The sequence below is a fragment of the Anser brachyrhynchus genome (assembly GCF_964034855.1).
Source record: "Anser brachyrhynchus genome assembly, chromosome: 5".
Taxonomy (NCBI): domain Eukaryota; kingdom Metazoa; phylum Chordata; class Aves; order Anseriformes; family Anatidae; genus Anser; species Anser brachyrhynchus.
The window spans coordinates 46,853,992-46,871,206 of NC_137699.1; the positions used below are offsets into that span (position 1 = coordinate 46,853,992).

The following is a 17,215-nucleotide window of genomic DNA, read 5'->3' on the forward strand; positions in this document are numbered from 1 at the left end:
GCCAAAACTGTAACGTTCTCCTTCTACAATTAATATTGTCAAAATCTTAATTGATATATAACCTTATTTCCGGAAAAAAAAATAGGAAATTTAATTTATAAGTAGTGTTGTCAAAAGCTTAATTGACATATATCTGTATTTCCAGAAAAATGCATATTGGAAATTTAACGTGTGAAGGTGTTAGTGAAAGGAACATGTATGATTTAGACAGCTAGTTCAGTTGCTACAGCATTCTCTAGCTTTAACACAAGAACAGGACACACTAAATTTAGAAAGAGTTAAATTCAAATTCAAAATGACTTTATACTTTATTACCTTTTCCCAGGGAAATTACAGAAACCAATAAATTTACCAGATTGGATTGGATGCTTGTACGGATATTAATGATGTTAAGTTACCAGTCCTGTATCGATCCAAATAACAGAAATATGTTTTCTTGCTATATTGATAGACAATATCTGTATAAAAGAAGTGCGTTTTAAAATATTTCATACTCTTAACTACAGGGAAAACACAGCTAAGTCAATACAATAGTTGTGTCTTTACTTTGCAGGTTCAATAAACAGCCAACAAAAACAAGCTAAAGAATAGGATGTTCTCTGTATGTTGACAACTGTGATATGCATGATGCTACCAAGTACTAAGCATAATTTCTCAGTCAAATCAGTTTTGCTTAGTAATGTGCTTACTAGGTCTCTTGATCCTTTGTTTCCACATTAGTTCGCTTGAAGAGGGTGACACTAAAGCACATGGCATCTAATCTATAATAAAGAAATAAAAGAGAAGATATGGTATTTTTTGCAAAGACATTGTCAGCTTGATACACCAGGACAGTGGAAAGGAGAGGAGAAAAAAAAAAAAAAAAAAAGAGAGAGAGAGAGAGAGAGAGAGAAATATATGCTTCATAGAAATCAGCTAAAAGACAAGGCCAGAATATGTGTATGCTGTAATAGGACAATGATTAACTTGTTTTGTGAGTCTGCTGAGACTGCATGTTGGATTTTAGAAATTTTTAAATTGAATACAGACATTGGGAGAAGGGCTGGAGTGAGCAGCACATAGATGTTCACTGATGAGATTCTGTGGAATGTGTGTTAAGCTGCATATTCTAATAATTAAGGCATCTCTTTGAATAGTTTTCAAAATTTAAGCAGATCCAGAGGACCTAGTAAAAGAATTAAGAACTAATTACATTAAAGCAGCGAAGATCAATTATGTGTATGTTAGTAGCTTCAATTTATAGTTGTCTTAACTTGGTGAAGCCAATCATAATAAGGATAAAAGATAGTTAACTTAATTCTGATTATAGCATCTCTGTTTTCAATGCCAGTTAAAGGTTTGTCAGCATTTCCACAATAAATTTTATTTTGTATTTTTGTACTCTGAATTCTACCAAACTAGAATTAAGCATCCTTGAGACAGCAGTGTGCATTTGCAGCCCAAAAGGCCAACTGCATCCTGGACTGCATCAACAGTGGAGTGGCCATCAGGTCAAGGGAGGGGATTGTCCCCCTTCCACTGTACCCTTGTGAGGCCTTACTTGGAGTACTGCGTCCAGGTCTGGGGCGTCCTGCACAAGAAGGATGTCGATCTGTTAAAACGGGTCCTATAGTCCACTACCTGTGTCCAAAGGAAATAGAAAAGGGGAGTTGTGTTCTGTTGTAGTTCAGATATGGAACTGCATTCATACCTCCAAAAAAAAACAAACACATATATGCTTTGTCTGCCTGGCACAAAGCCATACCTTTCTGAACTGTATGAGAGCTAGCCCACTTATATGTGAAAGAGAAAGGAGAAGGAGAAGGAAAAGGAGAAGGAGAAGGAGAAGGAGAAGGAGAAGGAGAAGGAGAAGGAGAAGGAGAAGGAGAAGGAGAAGGAGAGAAGGAGAAAAGGAAGAGGAAGAGGAAGAGGAAGAGGAAGAGGAAGAGGAAGAGGAAGAGGAAGAGGAAGAGGAAGAGGAAGAGGAAGAGGAAGAGGAAGAGGAAGAGGAAAGGGAAAGGGAAAGGGAAAGGGAAAGGGAAAGGGAAAGGGAAAGGGAAAGGGAAAGGGAAAGGGAAAGGGAAAGGGAAAGGGAAAGGGAAAGGGAAAGGGAAAGGGAAAGGGAAAGGGAAAGGGAAAGGGAAAGGGAAAGGGAAAGGGAAAGGGAAAGCAAGGCAAGGCAAGGAATAGTCAGCAGCCACACTGCTAAAAAGGATTGGCTTAAAGTTTGTGTGCCTTTTTGGCAACCTAACTACCTTATATATTTCTATTCTCAGCTATGTTTACATAACACTTCTTTACATCATACCAGCACACTTCTTATTTCTTTGCACTTAAATCTGTCTGCTTATAAAAGGGATGTTACAAATATAACAGATATGTCATGGTTTTTAATTAATTTCACCAACTATTCTGATTCCCTCTAATGGAAAATCCCTTGTGGCTGGAAAGTTAAAAGGTATTACTATATAAATTGTTACCTTTTATGTAACTTAAAATTCCATAAAAGCCCTCCAGTTTTCAGAAGATTACAAGCTAGTATTTGGACTACTTGTGCAATAGTACATTAATATTTAAGCCTGTTTACAGGTGGTCTCCAGTGAAAAATATTAATTTCTTTCATGTATTTTTTAGGTTTTGGAACAACTTATTAGTAATTCCTGTAAAGAATTTCAGACCTGTAGCTTGTATTGTATAAAAAGTTTTTTACCCCCCCCCCAACACACAAAAATTGTTAGATGGAAGGGAAAATGAAAAAGTTTTGATATGAGATAAGAGTCAGTGGGATATTGGCTAGTGTTTTGTGTGAACCAACTCTTTACTCTTTTTTTCGATGCAGAACTAGCCAGAATATTCTGACTTAATTTTGTTTCACTGCTATATGCTGGAAAGCAAATCTGTATTCAGTACAAAGAGACAGTTATTTTTATTTAATCAAGAAGAAAAGCTTGAAAAGAAGTATCAAACAGAAGTTTAGAAATTGCAGAAACATTTCATTTTCATATGCTTGAGTGGAAACAAATCTTGAATTTCATAATTTGCTTTATGCTTTTTTTTTTCTTTGAAATGCTAAGCTTCTTTTTTAATTCAAGTGATAATATTCTAAATCATTGGAAAACAAATGAACAAACAAAAGTATTCAGAACTCTTTAAAAAAAACAGATTGTAAAGCATTGTCAATATCAATTTTTCATCTCAAATGGAAAAGTGAAAATGCTTATATATCTCAAGCTATAGAAATATAATTCTTTCCACACCATTAAGCTTTCTTCATATATTCTGTATCTGTACCCTACTCAGGTATTTTTTCTCTTAAATCAGATATCCTGTACAAATATGCTTATGCTTTTCCTACTTATTCATCACTACGTATTTTTCTGATTAGTTTCCAAATATACTAACATCTTTCCAAGACCATCCTGCTGGTGAAATCATTGTTGACAAAGACTGAATACAAAAAATAGAATTTACATATTTTATGTCAAAATGTAAATGACAATTTCTGGGATTGTTCAGCAATTTTTCTACCTGAAGAAGGCAACACTGGTAAGTGTTGGGGAGGCAACACTTTATCATGAAGAATAAACAGAAAAGTAAATCACACAGCTACCAGATTTTTTTTCTTTCTTATATTTCTGTATTTTTCATTTCAAAAAAGTGGAAGGTACATTGTTATTTTTATCTTGTTCACAGTGTATCATGCACATACATATTGAAGCACAGTATTTCTATGTTTTCATATTTAAACTTATTACAATTAATATTCTTTCTGATTTTAATAAACAAAAGAGGAAATTTAGTTTCTGACACCTGTAATACAAGACCAGCACATCAGGAACAAACATCTGAAAAATTTAAAGAGGAAAAAAAAAAAAAAAACACTGAAAGATGGAAAATAAGTTTTAACGTTAACATTTTCCAGAGCTGCCACTTTCAGTCTTACAGTTAGGTGGAGAGTTTCTTATCAAGCACACAGCTATTTAAAAATGTAAAAAAATATTAAGTAGACTTCGTTCTTGATTTTGTAAAGTAAATTTATGTTCATAGTGAATAAATACTGTGACATTTACACTGTTTTTTTTTTTCCACCATCAATTATCTCAGACTTGTACATTGTGTTTATACAAATTGTATGTCTCTAAATACAGAAATCAATTTAGTCATGACTGAAATGAAGCCACATTCAGGGTGGAGATATTCAGCTTTTTTTTTAACAACAGTCTACTCAGAAATGTAAGAGAAAAACTGAGTTCTACTGAAGTTGCATAGGAAAATCTATAAGGATATAACTGGGATTTCAGTTTTTAAAAGGTTTAATGCTAGAGTTCAGGACAGAGCAGCTAAAACTTGATACCAGCATGGCTAAGAGCAGCACAAATTTCAGAAGAAAAAGAAAACAAAGCTAAATAATCACATCACCCTCTCTATCCTTTGCCTAAACAGGATAGCTACAGAAAGCATAGTTGATCTCTGATGAGCATATACTGGAAACATTATTAAACTGCCAATACACATATTTATTTGACCAATATGCCAGAAAAAAACTGCAAGCAGTGGTATAATGAACATTAATAAAATCCTCAAACCACACATCCTTTCAGCTTTCAGTGATACAGGCATGAAGATGCCAAGGCAGATCTCACTTTACCTTCTCAGCTTACACTTACATGCCTGGGTTCACCTTCCCATCCCCAACACTGCCTTTTTCCACTGTGTGATTTAAGATCAGAGTGCCAGTCTTAATTCTGAATTTCCTGACTTTTATGGTTTCAGTCAGTTCCTTAATGTTATCTAAACATACTTTCTTGGTATTTAATATAAAGAAGCTTTGGTTCTGAAATAGAAAGACTTTGATCTGTTGGGGCAAGAGGGGGGTTGCTGAGGTAACAGGGTGTGATTTATATTATTTCCCGACTCTTTCCACTGTGCTACTTATGATATAATTTTCCTTTAGTCTTGTTCTAAACAGCTATCAAAGTTTGCCGTGATGACCAAAAAGAACCCTGTCACATGAAGGTTAAATGTGACTTTGCCAGACTGACTTCAATGATGTCTCTGTTGCTTCTTTATATGTAAGTGAAAAGTGTATCTTCATGATTAGTGTGAAAATGTTATATTTAGACAACTCCCCCAAACACACTCCCAGCGCAGTTATGTATAATGATCTCTGCTTTGATTTAATCAGTTTTGACTTAAGCATACTCATACTGACAATAAAATGATCTGTATGTCAACATGGATGCCTAGACTAGAATATGTCTAATCTGACATCCATACAGTACTGTTAAATGACATATAGTTTAAGTCTGCATATTATGGAGCAGCACTGAGAAGGCTAGCAGGATTATCAGCTTGGAGGAGATCGTTAGTGTGTGCAGCACTGAGCAAGCAAAATCTCAATTCTGCATGAGTTGGGGTGTTTTTGCTGGGATTGCAACTGGCAGCTGCACAGTCATTTGGGTGCATCTGCACCTATGAAGCCAAAAGGCCTGAAATGATCCTATTTCAGGCTACAGAAATATGTAACAAAATGATCCAAGAGAGAGAAATGAAACAGGGAGGGCTCCATATAGCATAGCTTCCAAACCCACAAAATGCATCATAAGTAGAGACCTACATGCCATGTTTTCAATTTCTTTGCTGAAAAGAGCTTTCTGAACTCCATGGAAACGTTGAAAAAGATAATGATCAGCCTTAGTGATTGAGTGACATGAGAAGATTAAAAAAAAAAAAATCACTTATTTACATGTCAAAATGTCCATCACAGCTGTTTGATATGGGAACATAATGCCTTTCTTTAGGAAACGAGTAAGTGTTGGGATAAAATATCCATTCACTGAATACTGAATATGTGTTTTCAGAGAAGTTACTCTGAATTTACAGCTATGAGAAAACGGTATCCAGTGTACTGTACATTTCCCTTCTTCTCTTACCATAGATGGAAGGGCACTATTAAAGAACTCAAAGGAGGAAAAAAAAAAAAAAAAAGGATGAAACATTCAAACCATTGGAAAACAGGCCACCATTACCAGCCACAAAATTAGCAAATTAGCAGAGAGATACTGACAAAACAACAAGGGAAAAGGAATAGGAAAGATGAGACCAAATAATAATAATAATAACAATAATAATAATAATAATAATAATAAAGCAACAAAAATGCATGGTTAGAGCCATCAAAACAAAATAGAATCTGTTCCTGTGTTCCTGTAGAAGGTCAGCAATGATGCAAAACACTTTGCAAAAACACTGTATTTGGTTTGCCAGACAGGAATGAGATGTAGGATCATAGATGGCACTATGCCTAATTATAAGGGTTCTTCCATGTATAGCTGCCTTTCTTAAAAGTAAATTTTATGCTTAACTTCAGGGCTCACATTAATATAAGATATAAATAGAAAAAGATCTTTTATTCTGTGAAAATTTTGAAAGCATTTAATGGGCAAAACCACTAACAGAAATCTGGATGCCTTCTGGAAGTACCTAGAAGGAAAATGCAAAGCCCTGTTGTAAATCTAGCCCCTGGGGCCAATGTAAAGATGCCTGTTTCTCACTTTAGTCAGATACATTTGTCCTGAGCACAGGGAACGAAAGTCTTAAGTCATACAGTCACAGCAATGAAAGTTTCAAAGCAAAATACATTAAAAAAAAATAAATCTGAAACAAATGTTCCCAGAAAATGAAAAAAAGTGGTTTTCCATTCTCAAAGATAATTCACAGGTTTTAAAGAAAAGAGTAGCGACAGACACACAGATTTTTATTTTTATTTTTCCCCCTAAACATTCACTGACTTCCGTGTAAGGTGATTTTGGGATTGAAATCAGTTGCAGTCTGGTATCTAGCAGTGTCACATTTTCACTGTGGTAAATTACAGCCAGAAGAAAACACAAAGGTTAATGTGGCATGTACAATGAAGTCAAAAAACATTGTTAGATTTTTGCAATGTACACACATTGCATGTTTACACCCTTAATTTACTACAGTGTGTTCCTGGCCTGCCTTTGTACTGTGTAAGAGTTCCCTCTACTGGCTGAGCCACTGGAGCTATCTTAATTTCACTAGACAGCTTGTTGCCTTATTCAAAAGATTTTGGGATCCAAGTCTGACATTTTTTCTTGTTGCTCTGAAACTCTGCACCAGTTACATTGAATTCCTTTGGAACTGAAGAGCCTTTATAAAAGCAAGTTTATCATCCCATCAGTTTAGGGTTTAAAAAAGCTTAGAGATAGTACAGTTCAGTGACAGAGAGTTCCTAGAAAAAAAGCTGATTGACCAAAATACAATTCAATAAGTAATTGAATATACAGGTAATTGAAATAACAGGAACGATTTAAGAAGCAGACTTCAGTATATTAACTTAATTTTCCAGACCTTTAAATGGGTCAAGTTACAGGACTTACATGATATAATGCATTGCAGACACAGTGTTGTCTTCAAGCTGTTCCAAAAGTTATTCTCATTAGTCCTTTTTATCCCACCATCTTACAGGTGTGCAATAGGTGAAAAGATCTCAAATGTTTATGATATTAGTTTATAAAAACTGATTCTTCTCTATCCTACCGCTTTCCAGATCACGATCTGCTGAAATCTCAGGATTACTTTACTTAGAAAAATTATTTGACCTTTATTCACACTGGGCACAATACTAATGACAATTCCTGAATCCTTCTCAAAGAATACATACCCTTGCTTCCCTTACACTTTGAAGAAGCTGAGCAAATCCATCATGCCTATGCTATTTTTACCTGAGTAAGAAGAAATCTTTCTTGACTCCTCTACAAAGGAGTGACTCCTAAATTTTTTAAAATCTGAACTCTAACAATGACAGTGAGAGAAGGCAGTGGCATTACTAAAGGAAAAATAGGAAGAAAACAGTTTAAGTATTTGAGAGAAACTGAAATTTCTACATTAAAGATTGTGTGGAATATGCAGCCTAGTTACCTAGTCTATACAACCTAAACAGCAGGAACAAGAGGAATCCGCAGTGAAAAAATATCCCAGCTTTCATGGCACATTGGTTTAATTGCACTTTATTATGGTTTCAAAGTAAAGCAATCAAAATTTCACCAAAATATACCTTTCTTTCTTTAAAGGCAAACCAAGGCATACTGTTAGATACAATGAGATTTAATTTCTGAACTGAAATAAAACATGAACTTTAAAGAGTTTCTCACTGATTAAGGTAGACATTAATATTTCATACTGCTTTTTGCTTGTACAAGCATAGTTTATGCAGTAGGAGATGTCTACCACTTCTGGTTAAACTAAACAGTACATAAGACATAATGCATTTGTCATGATGACTTGTCATGGTGCTCCAAACCAGGAACAACTCCCCTACGTCCCTCTCCACCCCCCCCCCCCCCCCCCCCGAAATGAACCATAGAAACATACTGTTGTTTACAATAATCATTACTATTTCACTGTAATATAATGCCTAAAAAGAAAACAGAAATTAGAGTACCATTGTGGTAGTCTAACGTATAACAAAAATGGCAAGTCTTCGACCCAAACATTTTTAAATTTAATTTTAAAGATAACATAAATAATATTCCCATTTTATACAAGGGGAGCATGCAGTGCAAGAAAATAAAGTGAATAGACAGAAGAGCAGTGATGAAGCAAGGAAGAAAACAAACTTGCATATCCTACCCATTAGACCAAAGTCTGTGTGGAAGAAGGCAACTCAGCCAGAACACAGTTGATGAAGACCACTATTTTATCTTCTTTTTCCTTTCCCTTCCATCTCCTTTCCCTTTCTTTGCCTTTCTTTTTCTCCATAGTTTTGAGAAGACATTTGAGGTCAACATAGGAGATGAAGTCAGATTTCTCAGGACACAGTACATTAAGCCTATTCCTTTCTTAAAAATAAACGTTTGGGTCAAATGCTTTTAGCTACATACCCAGACACTAGTTCTGTTTAGACATCCTCAGCTGTAAATGGCAGTAACATTTGGCTACAGATGAAGTATTCTTAAAAAAGCAGAAGGCCAGGATATACTGTACATAGAAACTGTGCAATGATCTATTGCGCATAGCAATCTATGCACATAGCAAAAACCTGAGAATCTGTAAGGGTCACCCAGTCCAGCATTACTGTGACAATGCCCAAGGGCATGGTGTGCACTGTGCTCTGGAGAAGTTGTGCACCTGAGACAGGAAAAATAGTGGGTCCAGTTTGGAGGATTTTTGTGGTTCTCAGCAGGCTATTTAGACATACTGAAGTCATGAGAGCTGTGTATGAAAGCTTGCTGTGATCTAGGAAACTTTTGTTGTTGTTGTTACATAGTTCATATCCAACAGAAATTATTAAATGTGGTTTGGGTGATGCGCAAAATTGGAGGTCAAATAAGGTGAGACGAGAATCAACTATGATTGTCAGTTAAACAGGAAAAAATATTGCAGATCATTTCTTTGCTTAATATTATTCAACCATCTGCAAAGAAGTAAAATAATGAACACAATTCATTTGTGAACAAATGTATTCATCAATTAGTGAGAGAAAAGCAGAAATCAAATAAACAATTCACAAATATTACTTAGCCAGCCCAAGAGCAAAAAAGTACTCTTACGTTGAAGAAATGTACTGTCATTGAATACATTTTTATAAAACAAATAGACACATGGTGAAGATAATTAGAGGATTGTCCTCTGGAAATGGCATTCACTCAGCAGACACAAATCCTTGGTATATTTATTCTTTGAGTAAACTTAGGCAAACACAACAAAATGGGATGAAAGATATTTATGATAAATGAAAGGGAGGACAGGGTAAGAAACCTAAAACAGATGTTACTTTAAACAAATGTATTGTTTGAGACTTTTCCCACTAGATTAATTAATGTAAGAATCCATGATGGTGTACTAGTGATATTAACCACAGCAAACAGATAGAAAATGAAGATCAGTTCTATACCTTTTTGGTAGCAGCAACTGAGTCCTTGGCAGTGTTTGACAGCCTTTGTATTGACCTAGAATCAAAGAATCATAGAAGGGTTTGGGCTGGAAGGGACATTAAAGATCACCTAGTTCCACCCCCCCAGCCTTGGGCAGGGATACCTCCCACTAGACCAGATAGCTCAAAGCCCCACCCAACCTGGCCTTGAACACTTCCAGAGATGCAGCATCCACAACTTGTCTGGGCAACCTGTTCCATTGCCTCACCACCCTCTAACAGTGAAGAATTGCTTCCTTATATCTAATCTAAATCTACCCTCTTTCAGTTCAAAGCCATTATGCCTTGACCTATATCACTACATACTCTTATAAAATGTCCCTCTCCAGATTTCTTGTAGGCCCCCTTTAGGTACTGGAACAATGCTATAAGGTCTCCCTGGAGCCTTCTCTTCTCTTGGTTGAACAACCCCATCTCCCTTAACCTGTTGAAGACAGGAGAGGTACTCCAGCCCTCTCATCATCCTTGTGGTCCTCCTCTGGACTTGCTCCAACATGTCCATATCCTTCTTATGTTGGGGGCCACAGAGCTGAATGCAGTACTCCAGATGGGGTCTCACAAGAGCAGAGGGGGAGAATCACCTCCCTTGGCTTGGTAGTCACACTTCTTTTGATGCAGCCCAGGATATGGTTGGCTTTCTGGGCTGCAAGCGCATGTTGTTGGCTCATATTGAGTTTCTCGCCAACCTACACCCCAAAGTCCTCTTCCTCAGGGTGGCTCTCAATCCATTCTCTGCCCAGCCTTTATTTGTGCTTGGGATTGACCCAACCCAGGTGCAGCACCTTGCACTTGGCCTCGTTGAACTTCAAGAGTTTTGCAAGAGGCAAGAAACAAAAACTGAAACACAGGAGGTTCTTTCGGAAAATCTGGAAGCACTTATGTGAGGGTGACCAGGTGAAAGAACAGATTGCCCAGAATTGTTAAGGAGTCTCCCTCCTTGGAGATATTCAGAAGTCACCTGACCATGGTGTATTGGAGTTACAAACTGGCAAGGTTTTGGTAGCAGAGGGCAGGGGTGGCTTCTGTGAGAGCTGTTCAGAAGCTGCCCCACATTAGATTAGAGTCAGTTTCAGCTGGCTCTTAAAGGGACCCACTGCTGGCCAGAGCCAAGCCAAAAGGTGATATTGTTTGCAACAAAACTCTTTGAGAGCAACAAAACCTCTCTGAGAGCAGATTTAAGAAAAAAAAAAAAAAAAAGTACACCCTGCTGCACAACAGAAGGTGAGATAGCGAGGAGTGAGAACCAGCCCTGCAGCCCCCCAGGTCAGTGCAGAAAGAGGGAAGGAGGTGCTCCAGGTACAGAGCAGAAGTTCCCCTGCAGCCTGTGGAGAGGCCCCTGGTGGATCAGGCTGTCCCCCTGCAGCCCATGGGTCCCACATGGAGCAGATCTCCACGCTGCAGCCCATGGAGGAGCCCCCGGTGCAGCAGGTGGATGTAGCCTGGAGGAGGCTGCGACCCATGGAGAGCCCCCGCAGGGGCAGGGACCAGGCTAGAGCTGCAGCCCATGGAGAAGAGCCCATGCAATACCAGGTGATCTAGGGATAGCTGCTGCCCATGGGGGACCCATGTCCTTGTAACAAATTACATTAATCTCCCAATGCTGTGTCTATTTTTCCCATGGCAATAATTGTTGAGTGATCTCCCTGTCGTTATCTCAACGCTTGAGCCCTTTTCATCATATTTTGTCCCCCTTTTCATCAGAGCTTAGATACTCTGTGGTATTTAAGTGGTAGATTCAAGAACTAGATTTAGCACTCCCTCACTCATAGACTTTTTTTTTTTTCTACATTCTAGAATATTCATTCAGGTTCCCTTTCAGACCTTCAGAAGTTCCACCTAAAGGGAAACATAACTATTTTCCTGTGAACTGAGACCTTTAAAAATATAGCTTTAATTGCTGTAAAAGAGAAGTAAAAAGTATGTTTGGGAAAAAAAAAAAAAAAGAAATGGGCCCTCTTTCATTCAAAGATGGGTGATTTGCAAATAATGTGTTTCTTTCTTTATTTACTGACTGGAGACAGAGTAAACTACCTTTGTGTTACAAATAATTTGAAAGACCATTGGTGACTTACAATTTTCAGTTCCTTCTCTCCCATTGTCGTTATTGGAGTACTAATTATGTGGCCTTAATTCTGAAGTGTTTAAGTGTATGTTTAAATTCATCCATATTCATGCAAGAGCAAAAGCTTATTTTTAAAGATGAAAGTAGGACATTGTATATATAAACATATGCTTGAATAGTCTTCTGATACAGGGTCTGGAACTTGTATGTAAAGGCATGTAGGAGGTTTAAGTAAAAGTTTCTTTCCTTTATATTTTCAGTTTAAATCTGACCTGGGATATTATTTAAAAACAACCAAACCAAAAAAAAAAAAACAGACTAATGAATATAAATATCAAATTCATCAAATAAAAAGAGTTTAAGGATAATAATTGCAATTGGTCAGAGTCTGCAGTGGTGTCCCATGAAACTAATGGATAGAGAGGGATTGCTCAAGGGCAGCCTTGGCTACAGTGACCATGAAATGGTGGAGATCAAGATCCTTAGGACAGTGAGGACTGTGCACAGCAATTTCACTACCCTAGACTTCAGGAGTGCAGAATTTGACCACTTCAGGAATATGCTTGGTAGAGTAGCCTGGGATAAAGCCCTGGAAGGAATAACAGCACAAGAAAGCTAGTTAGGAAACATCTCCAAGCTCAGCAGTGATGCATCCCCTAAAACAGGAATTCAAGCAGAAAGGCCAGGAGACCTGCATGGGTAGGAATATAGAGAAATCGTCCAAGCAGCATGAGATCAAGTTAGGAAAGCAAAAGCCCTGATAGAATTAAATCTCTCCAGGGATGTCAAGGGCAACAAGAAAAGCTTCTGTAGGTATGTCAGCAATAAAGAAACACTAGGGAAAACGTGTGCACCCTCCAGAAGGAAATGGGAGACCTGGTTACCTAAGAATATGGAGAAGGCTGAGGTACAAGTTTTTTGTCTCTGTCTTCACCAGCAAGTGCTCTAGCCACACCACCCAAGTCACAGAAAGCAAAGGCAGGGACCAAGAGAATGAAAAACTGCCTGCTGAAGGAGAAGCAGGTTCAAGATTACCTAATGAACCTGAAGGTGCACAAGGGATCTGATGAGCATCTGCAGGCGCGAGGGAACTTGTGGATAAAGACGTTAATCCACTATCCACAATGTGATTCTGTGATATTTGAGAGGTCATGGAAGTCCACTGAAGTCCCACTGACTGGAAGAGGGGAAATATAACTCCCATTTTTAAAAAGGAGGCCCTACAGGCCAGTCAGTCTCACCTCTGTGCCCAGAAACATCATGGAGCAAATCCTCCTGGAAACTATGCTAAGGCACATAGAAAATAAGGAGGTGAGAGGTGACAGACAACATGACTCCACCAAGGGCAAATTGTGCCTGACAAATCCGGTGGCCTTCTACAATAGCATTACAGCATTGGTGGATAAGGGAACAACAACTTATGTCATCTACCTGGACATACAGAAAGTATTTGATACAGTCCTGCATGACATCCTTGTCTGCATGTCCCCATGAGAGACATTCATTTGATGGATGGACCACTCACTGGAAAAGGAATTGGCTGGATGGTTGCACTCAAAAAGTTGGGCTCAATGGCTCAATGTCCAGGTGGAGACTGCTGACAACTGGCATTCCTCAACAATCAGTACTGGGTCCAGCATTGTTTAACATCTTTGTTGCGGACAAGGACAGCGGGGCTGAGTACAACCTTAATGACTTTGCCAACACACCAAGCTGTGTGGTGCAGACAAGGCCAAGTGCAAGGTGCTGCACCTGAGTCAGGGTAATCCCAAGCACAAATATGGGCTGGTCAGCCAACAATCTGCACTTGAAGCCCAGAAAGCCAACCAAACCCTGGGCTGCATTAAAAGAAGCATGACAATGAGGTCGAGGGAGGTGATTCTCCCCTTTTACTCTGCCTTCATGAGACCTCACCTGGAGTACTACATTCAGCTTTAGGACACACAACAAAAGGACATGAACATGTTGGAGCAAGTCCAGAGGAATGCCACAAGAATGATCAGAGGACTGGGACAACTCTCATAAGAAGACAAGCTGAGAACATTGAGGTTATTTAGCCTAAAGTAGAGAAACTTTTTTTTTCCCTTCTCTATAAGGGGATACTTTATAGAAGCCTTCCAGTACTTAAAGGAAGCTTACAGGAAAAGCTCTTTATCAGGAATTGTACTGATAGGACAAGGGGTAATGACTTTGAACTGAAACAGGGTAGATTTAGATTAAATATAAGGAAGAAATTCTTTACTCTGAAGGTGGTGGGGCACCAGAACAGGCTGCCCAGTGAAGTTGTGGATGCCTCACCCCTGGAAACGTTCAAGTCCAGGTTGGACTGGGCTTTGGGAAACCTTGCCTAGTGGAAAGTATCCTTGCCCAAGTCAGAAGCATTGGAAATAGATGATCTTTAAGGTCCCCTCCAACCCAACCCATTCTATGATTCTATGGCTCTGTAGTAACTTTACACTGCTGGGCAGCTGAATTCCACCAAAGCCACTCCCTCACTTCCCCTACTCAAAGGAAAATGGGGAGAAAATACAATGGAAGGGGCTCAAGGATTGAGACAAGGACAAGAAGATCACTCACCAATTATTGTCCTGGGCAAAACAGACTCAGCATAGGGAGATTAATGTAATTTATTACCTATTACTGACAGGCTAGAGCAGTGAGAAACTAAAAGCAAATTAAAACCACCTTCCCCCCATCCATCCCCCTATACCTCCTCCCCTCAAATGGTGCAGGGGAACAGAGAATGGGGGCTGCGGTCAATCCATGATGCATTGTCTCTGCCGCTCTGTTACAGTCACTCTCTGCCCCAGCTCCACGTGGGGTCCCTCCCACAGGATGTCATCCTTCCCAAACTGAGTCTGCGGGGGCTGCCCATAGGCAGCAGCTCTTCAAGAACTGCTCCAACATAGGCCCACACCACAGGATCCATCCGTCAAGAGCAAACTGCTCCAACCTGGGTCCCCCACAGGCAGAAGCTCCCCCAGATCACCTCCTCCTGCGTGGGCTCCTCTCCACAGGCTGCAGCTCCGGCCCTAGATCTGCTCCTGTGGGGGTTCACCATGGGCTGCAGCCTCCTCCAGGCCACATCCACCTTCTCCACCGGGGGCTCCTCCACAGACCACAGTGTGGAGATCTGCTCCATGTGGTACCCATGGGCTGCAGGGGGACAGCCTGCTCCACCAGGGGCCTCTCCATAGGGGAACATTTCTTCACTCTCCCAACAACTGTCACGCAGCAGTTTTTTTTTTGTTCCCCTCCCCTCCCCCCCTTCTTAAATCTGCTCTCACAAAGGCACAATCAACATTGCTCGCTGGCTTAGCTCTGGCCAGCAGTGACTCTGATCTAACATCAGGCAACTTCTTGGCTGTTTTCACAAAGGGCACTCTGTGAGCCCCACTGCTATCAAGTCCTTGCCACATAAATCCAGTATAGATTCTAAAATTGTGACTCCTCAGGAGAAAGATTCATGAGGTTTGGAGAAGGAATTAGCACACACACTTAAGCAAAATCAAATCCTTCTTGCCCTCAGATACAGGTAAAGAGCTGCCCGTTTGGCCCACGTATACCTCTAAAATCCTGTCTAACCCCTTTACAGAAAGCTCTGCTCTGACCTACCCAGACAAATACCTCAGGGCAGGCCAAATCTGCCATATAGCAGAGGGACTGCAGGAATGGCCTATAGGAGTAGAGGCTAAGCCTGCCCTGTGACTTATACAGACACTTCCAGCTGGCTTGAGTTGCCCCACCAACAGGGCACAGCTAAACCCATCAGCCAAACTGGTTGCACTTCTGGGAAATACATATTTAAGACAGGGCAGAAATACTTGAAATCAAAATGAGAAAGAGGAAAAAAAGAGTGAGAAAAAGCAGAAGGAACACCAAGGGGAGGATGAGGTGGTCCATGACAGAGCAGATCTTCCTAGAGGGACTGTAACCCATGGAGGAGCTGCTCTAGAGCAGAGGAAAAGTATGAGAAGGAGGGAGCAGCAAAGATAAACATCCTGACCCCAATCTCTTTTGCTGCTTGTTGTCATGCTGATAGACTAAGTATGACCTGCAGCGGTGGAAGTGGGATGGAGAGGTGTCTGGAGTGAGGAGCTGAAGCAGAGAATAGAAATGTATTTGAAGCGAAGCAAGTCTGGGAATGATATGGAGCCTGGGAAAGGTAGTAAGGGAAGGTTTGTTTGTTTGATTTTTTCCCTGGGTGTTTTAATGTTTGTCTTTTTTGTTTGTTCATTTCCCAATATCCAAATGAGTAATTAATAAATAATTACTTGTCAATATATTCATTTAGTCTCGAAGTCAAGTCTGTTTTGCCCGTGATAGTACTTCGTGAGCAATTTCTGACTTTCAATTGACAAGTGTTTTCACGCTCCTCTTCCTGTTATTTTCTCAATCTCACTGGAGAGAAGGGAGTGAGTGAGCAGATGCCATCTGGGGCCAACCCACTACAAGCACTGATATCAGCTGATCATCATATGCCTAGATGGCACATGAAGAGTAAATACATATGTTTAATGCTATTTTATCCCTTAGTAACTACAGAATGGTATATCATCGGCCTTACCACTTGCAAGATCATATAAATTACATTAAGGAAATGGAGCATAATTACTCCACAATGCCTTTCTTCTGCCTCCCTTGGTGGCTCCGGTCCAGCCATTTCATTGTGGTATTTGTGTCTTAACACAATTCTGGGAAACATGGCATGGAGGACAATATCTGTCTAATTAGCCTGATTTTGGTATCAGCCATGATCTTGTGGGCAAGACAGACAAGATGTCCTGGCAGATAGCCCAGTCACTATCTTGGTGCAGCCATCAAACCTGAACATCAAAATATTGCTCCATTTCAATGTTTCATGGCTAGCTGAGGGAAATAGCTTAAACTTTTCCCTTTTATCTTGTAAAACAGAGGTTACAGAAGATATCTTCACATAAAATAGGTTGCCTGCAATAACAAATTCCTTAGGCATAAAATTGCATATTTGTCTTAGTCTCTGATGTGTATGCTATACTTTGTGTGGTATACAAATAAATGCAACTAAGATCGTGTTGTTCTACTGCATCCTATATGAAAACTAAGTACTGAACCTTAAATTGAATGGCTTGCTGATGAGGTTTAAATGAAGTCTAATGCCAGTTTGTCAGTGAGCTGAAATGGTTCTAATGGGCTGGCATGGACTTCAAATTTGTGTTGTATTTGCTTTGATAATCATA

The 17,215-nt window shown here is 39.4% G+C and overlaps 1 long non-coding RNA gene across 1 annotated transcript; it reads right to left on the minus strand.

The window, feature by feature from the left end:
• Positions 1 to 7,283: 7,283 nt before the first annotated feature.
• On the minus strand, positions 7,284 to 15,664 carry LOC308196080. The gene is made up of 3 exons (XR_013952061.1): positions 15,612 to 15,664; positions 9,896 to 9,950; positions 7,284 to 9,415 (listed from the first exon to the last, which is right to left on the minus strand). It is a non-coding gene; the product is annotated as an uncharacterized lncRNA (long non-coding RNA).
• Positions 15,665 to 17,215: the final 1,551 nt, after the last annotated feature.